This window comes from Pinus tabuliformis, chromosome 6, assembly GCF_031772625.1.
Source record: "Pinus tabuliformis cultivar Carrire ecotype Pingquan chromosome 6, CPIR1, whole genome shotgun sequence".
NCBI classification, from domain to species: Eukaryota; Viridiplantae; Streptophyta; class Pinopsida; order Pinales; family Pinaceae; genus Pinus; species Pinus tabuliformis.
In genome coordinates this window covers 1,031,365,388-1,031,374,817 of record NC_142292.1, presented here as the reverse complement: position 1 = coordinate 1,031,374,817, position 9,430 = coordinate 1,031,365,388, and the positions used below count along the sequence as shown (strand labels likewise).

The window sequence follows — 9,430 nt, the reverse complement described above, 5'->3', positions numbered from 1 at the left end:
ATCAACATCAATCTCAACCAAAGCAGCAACAATTTATCATGTGTATTGGGAACAATATATCATGAGAAACAACACTCCAACTCAATGACAACACCAACGATATCAACATCATTCTACGCAGCAACAACAAGCTCATAAATGTATCATAGTAGGAGCAAACTCAACCAGCAACAACCACTATACAACATCACTTTCCCAATGAAAGCATTAATATTTTCTCCTTAATTCAAAGTGTAGCAATATCATCCTTTGTTCAACCAACACATACATAGTAGAAATCATATCCATCAAGTATCTCTCCTCAAACAAGAAACATAGTATCCACCTGATTAGCAAGAACATTCTATACATGCTTTCCTTGAGCCTCATCTTCATCATCAACCTGCAAGAAAAATCTTCTCTCTAGAATTTATATTTCATGGACCAGAAGATAGACTCTTGACCAAGGACTTGTCCATGAATTACAAGGCTTTATGAGCATTTTACAAGGTTGTAGCAATTAAATGACACCAATGAATCCATGGACCTGACTTTTACATATTTCATCTAATCCAAAGAGACTACATCAATGACTTCATAAGCCCATTTATGGATAAATATGACAATGACCAACACAATATTAGATGGATGCAATATATGGCAGAAGAAGTCAAGCAACTTTACATTTCATTATAACGCACTCATGATGATAATGATGACTTTGGACAACAACAGATTCAACGATTTTGTATAGCTACACACAAGACCATTTAAGCTCATGGCATCAAAAATATCTTACAAAAATGACTCAGTCATACAAGTGAGACCTCTTCCCCTACAATCACGAATACACCATTCTTCTAAGAAGCAGCTATAGAGATTTATCTCTTAGTAATCAATTTCCTCGGGTAGAGCATGTATGTCACTTGCAACAAAATCAAACACACTCTCCTTGGTCCCTGTCCATGTACCCACCAAAAAGATCAAATATAAATTGTAACAAGTTCCCATTTTACTGATCTACTTTGGATGATTACATTCTTTGGCGCATCGTTCGAATAGGCATGTCGTTCCAATATATATGTTGCTCCAATTTATGACTAGTGGATGAATAAACCAATATGGCTTCGGCCAATTAGTCCACATGATCTTTACTGTTAATTCTTGCTCATTCATAATAATATATTAGATCCATGCTAAAACGAATATTGGACCAAATTGAATGATTTATTTCTGTCCAACTCTGCTATAGTGATCGTGGTTAATATTCTGGTGGGATTTGAAAGGATAATCACTGAAATATTTCAACTTTATAAAGAACCAAATATTCTGAAAGGTGTCGTTGATTCACAATGATGCCAAAACACTTCATGGATCAATATAAAAAGTGTCATTTATTTGTAGAAGATGAAAATGATGCCTTTTATCCCAAGCATGGGAGTTACAAGCTATTGTTTAAAAAATTCAATGCACACCCCTACATAGCCATGATGGTTCGAGAAAACTATACATCCCATAGGTGGGTACCATCTAGAAATGGTTTTCCCTTCTCATCTCCTTTCTTAGGTAACTTTCCATCGATCGAGCTTCTCTTCTGCGACATGTTTTTCTCCACATATTTTTCTTTAAAGGAAAATTTCTCGCTCTTCCCATGAAAAACCCATTTAACGCCCCTTCCAATTGCGTGATCGTCGACTTATGGTGCTATGAGTGACAACAACATTCTGCCAGTAATCATCATCTTCGTGTATCAGAGCAGTAATAACCACCCCATACTTTCGTAAAGGATCCAAAAGAGTTGCCTCCTTACTAAACTCGTGTCTGAATTTCTAGGGCCATCATTTTTCCATTGTCCTATTAAGAGAGGTCGCTATTGTTTCAAAGCCAACAATAAAATAAAAATAAAAACAAATATCCTCATTGTGTGCAACATCCATAGAAATGAACCTCCATGCTCCTTATCAAAATTAATGAACGATCAGATCACCAACATTGACACACAGGGGCCTCGTGAAATCAGCAACATCTTTGTGACAATGCCCACACACATCTCTTTAGAACCATTGCCCAAAAACCATTTGCACCATCAACTATCATTTTTCTGATGCAATCTAGATAACATTTTCGAAGTATGCCCAGAATGTAGCATGCACTCCCTTCACACAACTGACTCCATCCATATTTGGTTCAGCTCGTTGCAAGCCTGATTTACAACCATGTCAGCTTCATAGTTATCTACGTAGCTTAAAATCAAATGAACTCCACTTCGTTGAAATCTTGTGGATTTAGCAACAAGATTGGTCAGAGTCTCCATGAATTTCTCAAAACCCTTCACTGTTGTAATATTCAATGTGTATCTCTCAATCAAAACATCTGGATTAATTTCAGCAAGTGTCTGAGCAGCAGCATCTATCTTAGTCATGCCAACCTGTTCTGGCCGGAAGAAGAGACGATTCATATTTGCCAATTCCACTGTGTCATAGTCATACAGCAAAAGGCGCCCAATTCCACATCTTGCAAGCATTTCAGCTGCAACACTTCCTACGCCACCAATACCAACAATGGAAACTGAGAATTCTCGAATCTGCTCATAGTTGTTCACAATACCCATTCACTTCACTGCCATAACTCTACTATATGAATTACTGTCCACTACTTCAGAGCTCATATCCTTCACTTTTGGGTGTGGCATAGCCACACCTTTTACACTCTTGGAAATCTGCTCAGCATGATGTTGCAGCTCATTAAGTTGAGATTGAATTTTTTCATCTGATGGCGACAATGATAACGCTGATTTAAGGCCTTCCAAAGTATCTAGTAGCTCCCTCACTTCCTCATCCATGCTTATTACTGCTAATGCTACTGTTTCATTCCCTCATTATGTCATAAGGCTTCAATTTGGCTCGAAATCGCATTGGGTATTTCGATTGAGTCCTGGCATTTGCAGACAACTTGAGTAGGGCGACACCTAGATTTGAAATGGAAGTGTGGATAACACTGGTCATCATTTTGTTCTCCACGACAATCACTGCACATAGAAAGTTTACGTTTTCATTTTAATTGATTGAAAATAACAATTCTTTATCATACGTACATTCTTGCATGGTTTAAGGCATTGAGTTGCCCACACCATTTTCTTTTTCTGGACGAATGATACAACTTCATACATAGAAAACACATCGACTAGACCATATTACACTGTGATTCAATGATCCACCGTGATGACCAATTCAACAACAAATTTTGAAAAATGATAAACAAATCCACCTTGGTTTATCGCCCATGGAATTTTTTATGCATCCACAAACTTATTTGACCAAATCTAGTGTGTTTACAAATATTAAGAGAGAATCAACATTATTAACATGATTTATTCAATGTCATCACATGTCTATTGATGGACCAGAGCTACTTTCATAGAAATATTCATAAAATACGAATGGACCGGAGCTATTTTCATAGAAATATTCATAAAAGACCAATGCATTTCATTCCATCGCTTCGAGGAATCAAAACCTTTTCAAAAAGCGCTCATTAGATTATGCTGCCCGGACTCTCACATCAAACCTAGGTTTTACTTAAAATAAATTCTACACTTACTCAAGGTTGCCATAACATACCATGTAGAATATTAACACTCATCTTTTCCTTCTTTAAATTTTCTATCTCATTTTTGTGTAATGCACATTAATTTTCTCTCGCATTTATTTTCTTCCCTTCTTCTTCCTCTCTTATATATATATATTCAAAATTTAATCATCTATTTCTTTGTATGGTGCAAGTGATTTCTCATCATTCCATGGGCAAGAATCCAATCAGAATGAGTAAATTTAAACCAAACATGCTCCAAAAAAAACTGATCAGAAAACACACCTTAACTATATGTATCATTTTTGGAGGAGCTTCCCCTGCATTTTTTAGATCAGGTTGGCCTCAAAATTATTTCTTCTCCTTTCTCTTCCATATTTTATTAGTCTGATCTCTTTATTTTGGAATCTATTTTCTTCTCCACATTCTTTTGTTACTCATCGGAAGATTACTTTGATGCATGTTGGAAGTTTTTGTATCAATATCCCTTTTCTTCCATCTAGACTCCATGATGGTCATAAGTGGTTTATAGTCTTTGGTCATATGACCAATATTATCACAAACAAAACACCTTATATGCCCAAGAAAAGGAGGAAATGACTCAAATTTTTTGTTGGTTTTCTTTTTACTTCTTGCTCCATGAAACCTACAGTTAAAAATTTTATGTGTAAAACTATTACAAAAGTAACAATGCCCACAAAAGGAATTTTTGTACCTAGAAACCGAGGGGACTATTTGAGAATTCTTCTTATTCAATTGCAAGTTTTTCTTTTAATAATTTGTCTTCTTTCTTTTGCAATTTTCTACAATGTTACCAAATTTATTATAGCAAAAACAACCCATATTTCTCTTTGTCAAAATCTTCGATTTCTGATTTTTATCGTAGATGGCTTCATTGTTGCTAGAATTTCCCACTTTGGCTTTTTCATCAGTAGCCATCTTTAATCTATTAAATTATGAAACGATGCTCAAATTCCACTTTAGATAGCTCATTTGATGGAAGTTATTATTTCATTAAATTACTCTTTTCTAGAGGACCAAAATTGACCTAAGGATTAGTGAAATTGGATAAGGGAAAGTGAAGGAAAGCCAACATATGACATTTAGACAAGGTCGGCCCCAAATAAAATTGGACACCCATGGAAGCGTATAAATAAATGACCTCAAGCTCATTTGTACATCACCAAGCATCTCCTTATTCTCTTATTCATTGATTGGTTCACACAAGTTTGAGGCTGGGACAACAAAAGAAGTTTGCAAAGGTCTAAAATTATAGGGTTTGAGGCTCGCATATATTTTATGGTTTTTCATTATAGCCACTAGCTTTCCATAAGGTGGATTCCACCATAGTTGCAAAAATCACATGCTCAATTAGAGACTGGAAACCTTCAATCACATGCACAACTTCTCATCCATGCAACCAGGAAGTTTGACCATTGACCGCAGCTAACCACAATTCACTTGAGACAGGAAAAGTTGTCTCTGATATATCTTGATGTTGGAATTATATTTATGAATGTGATTGGGTTAATGGATGATATTGTATTTATCTCATTGCACTCTATGTTGAACATTTTATTATAATCTAATGGAAGAATATTTTTCAAAGGGTTTTTCCCGTAGTGGGGTTTCCCCCTGGTCTTTGACCAAATCTAGTGTTGCTTGTTGATGTGTTGATTGCTTCCTTTGTCATCACATTTATTGTTCTATCTTCAATTAATGTTGATGAATGGAAATACTAATTTTCTTTGGAAATATCTCTAATTGAAGTATTGAATTCAACTAAAGTAATTGATACAACATAGAACAATCTGAAAATTCAACATGGTATCATAGGTAACATCAAGGAAAAGAAGAAAAGGAGACAAGAATTGAAGAAATCATCTTTGGAAAGTTGAAGGATCTAATCTACTCAATTTAAGATGTATTCCTTCTTCAAGGAAAATGAAAGGTTGGGTGACTCATCTAATTTTTATACATGGAAAGCCAGGTTGGAGATCATAGCTGATAACAATGATGTTTTGGATTACATTCAAGTAAAAGTACCTGAGCCTCTAGAGAATGTTTCCACTACTATTAAGAATAAGCACAATAAAGGTGATTTAAAAGCCAAGAAAATTATAGTTGATGGTTTACAAGATAATATACTTGAATATGTTGAAAATTTGAGAAGGTATAAAGATATGTATGATAAGATAGTTGGCATGTATGAAGTCAACAATTTGAATGAAATCATCTCCTTGAAAAATCAACTCAAAGACATGAAAATGAACAAGGGATAGTTTGCTCAATCCTAAATTATGAAGATATCTTTCTGTGTAGATCAATTGGAAGGAGTTGGGGAAACTATTTCTTACAAGGAATTGGTGATCCTGCCTCTAAGAGGTCTCCCTCCTATTTGGGAAACCTTCATTACTACTATAAGCAACAACAATGTCCTTGTGTCATTTGATGAAATTGTTGGAAAGCTTACTCAAGAAGAATCAAGGATGATATCAAGAGGAAGGATTCAAAAGCATGAAGAAGGAGAACTCGTTGCATTCATCATACAAAATAAGAAGAAGAAAAGAAAATAAGGTCCATCAAGAAAGCATCCACCTTGAGATACAAAAAGAAGGAATGATAGAACATCATCTCACATTGAATGCTGCAATTGTGACAATAAGGGGCATTATTCTCGAGATTTCCCTAAGAAGACCGATGGTCCATGCTACATCACTAGAAGCACCAACATGTTTGATGAATGAATAAGAAGATATGACCAAAGGTATGATCACAATGGAATAGATGAAAGAAGAATAAGAGATGCTCCAAGTGACCATGAAGAAGATCATCTTCCCCACAATAAGTCAAGATACTCCAGGTATGAAAGTAATGTTGGCAAACAATTGATGAGCCCCAAATTTGGTAACTTGTTGGGCTCATTTGGCCTAATTATCCTTGTTCAATCCTTCATTTTTCATAGCTTATGCATTATTTTTCAATATGTTTATGTCATTTGTATGAATAAGGGTAGTCACTCTTCCTAGGTGGCTAACACGTGCTCATTTCAGGTTTTTTTGACACATGTTGGAGCAAAACCGAGCAATCATGGGCTAGAAGACAGCCAAGCTTGGGGTGAGGATTCGTAGGGGGGTTGTCTATGGCATTAAATAGCCTTCCTTGGGATCTTCACCCCCAACTCCGAGCTCCAAAGGCCACCAAAACCGGATCTAGAAGGCAACCAAGCAGATTTTGGAAGGAGTTGTCTACTCACAGTTTGGGCAGCCAAGTCCCATAGATTTAGGAGGCCAGCTAGGGCCCTCGTGGTGTATAAATGTTAAGGCCTCAGCCTTCGTGAGGGACTTTTGAAACCATTGCATATTTTGCACTACAGTGCTGTTAGCTCTACTTTGTTCTCTTGTAGCCATTTTTGGCATAATTCTTGACTTATGACTATTTTTTGATAATGAGAAGCAGTCCGATTTTATATCCACTCTGAGTTTTCTATAGGAGCCATAGCTCTCAAGGTTCGGCCCAACCTGAGAGCCTAGGGCTTCCTTTTTGTACTGATACCTTTCCTTTATGCAACGTTGTTCTCCTTTTATGCATTTGAAATGTATTTTTGTTGGGCAGATTTAGGTGTGTTGGTTAAATAGGTCACTGTTTATGAATAGAATTGCTTCAGATGTTTAAAATGGATTGGTACGATAATAACAGGAAGAAGCTCCAAAAAAAAGGGTCAATAACACTCTCTGTTTCGCCTCATCCTTATTGGATCAGGGGCTGGAACTGAAGAAACAGTGCTGCCCCAACAAAAACACTAGTTTGCTTGACCATGCAATCCTTAGTGTACTGTTTTCATTTGCAGAAGTTAGTTATGGGTTTAGATCTCTGAAATGTTCTTTGCATGATTGATGTACATGGTTTTCTTTCCCAATAAAGCTGTTGTTCATTCGTTTTATTAACATTTAGATTAGATTAGCTAGGACTTTGATTATTTGTAAGACGTTGTTGATTCGGTTAAATGTATATTGTGAAGGGCATCTCTACCACTCTCTCATCCACCTAAGCTTCACCAGAGCCAACTGTTCCATCTCCTAGCTAGGTTCCTCGTCTCACATCTGTCCTCTTGCCCACGTAACCCTACCTTTTTTGTGCAATCATTGTTTCAGCCTTCTTTGAGCAAATTTAACCATCTACACCTTCTCACCACTCCATCCACTAGTCCCTGGGCCACTACCAGACCCCTATCCTACCTCCATATCCATTCATGCATCTTCCCTCACTCACCCATCTTCCAAAATCCAATTTTTAAACATCCTGTAGAAATTTCTAAACATCTTGTACAAATTCCTGAACTTCCTGTAGAACCCCTGCAGACTTCCTGTAGAAGCTCACAAATGAGGTTTCTTGAGAGCCAAACTTTGTGAAACTCTCTAGAAGGGTGTTAGGGACTCCTTAGACCTTCCCTGAACCTTCTCGACCTCTTCCAAGCATTTCTCCTCCTTGATCCACCCCTGCACAGTCAAAGAACAGTGAAAGCATATGCATGATGAAACTGACGACTTAATCAAAAATACAAAAAGTTGTTTTCTCCAAGTAGAGGTAGTCTAAACACATGTATTTTACCTTCATAGAAGTAATGGAATCTCTTCCAGTAGTTTGCATTCTCTCCTTTGCATCAGTGGGACTAGCTGGTAGAATTAGGGTTTTTTAGGGTTTGCGTTACTTTTTGGCTTCCAGTTCTTTCCGCAAGTAGATTAGCTTCCTTTTTGAGTTAGCTTTCATCCATCAGTTAAAAAGCTTCTTCTAAGAGCTCATAGAAGTTGGCTTAAGCCCCTAGCAGGACTTGTGCCAGCTGACCAAGTGACAGCTGTGGAAAGAGTTAGTAGTTTCTTACGAACTACCGGGTTGATATAAGTAAAGAAGGGAGTCCCAGGAGTTGCAGCATTATTGCTGCAATACTGGAGCCCACCATCTTTTTGGCACCATTGCCGGGGAAGCGTCAAAGTATTTGTGATTGCTTCTTTTCTTCTATTTTCCTACTCTCGCCTTCTGCTAAGTAGTTTATTTCATTTCCATTCTGCAAAAGTAAACTAGACACTTCCTGCTTTCATAGATTAGACTTTCAATTCTGCAAGTGTAACATAGAATTTCAATTCTGCAAGCGTAAAATAGAATTTCAATTTTGCAAGCGTAGTCTAGTATCTCTTTATCGCAATTTGATTTCAGCAGAATAGATTAGACCTTTCCTGCTTTCATTTCAATTCCGCATTTTCATTCCCGCAAGATAGATTCTAGTTAGTTGCAATTCCATCTGTTTCAGTTTTGCAGGTACAAGCAGAGAAAAAGCAAAAACAACCAAAAATCCTTTCATGCCTCGTAGGAATAGAGATAATACCGGAAAATTCCTACCCAACACCCCCACCACTTCATTGAGTCACCCTTCTCTCTTCTTTGGTGGCAATGATCCAGAAGAACCTATAGGTGAACCTCTTGAGATATACGAAGATCCTATAACAGAAGAAGAGCAAGAAAACATTCCTATTGAAACCATGGCTGACAACAGAAATGGTGGAAACGATAACGAGAGAATAGAAGGTACCTTCCCCATCCGAGAGACTAACGGGGACATGAAAATGAAGAACATAAGTCCCTCGACCTTACGTCATTTCCATGGATTGACCACTGAAGACCCTGATACCTTCCTGTTTGAGTTTGTTGTCCTTTGTCAAACCTATGATTATACAGAAGATGAGCAAAAATTGAAACTCTTTCCCTCTACCCTCAAGGATGCAGCATTACGCTGGTTCATAAGGTTACCTGGAAACAGTATCACCACTTGGGCTCAGATGCAGCAAGCTTTCAATACCAAATACCG

The 9,430-nt window shown here is 37.1% G+C and overlaps 1 pseudogene; it reads right to left on the bottom strand.

Annotated features, from left to right (window-relative positions):
- Nucleotides 1-2,137: 2,137 nt before the first annotated feature.
- On the bottom strand, nucleotides 2,138-2,824 carry LOC149262519 (ubiquitin-like modifier-activating enzyme 5 pseudogene; annotated as a pseudogene).
- Nucleotides 2,825-9,430: the final 6,606 nt, after the last annotated feature.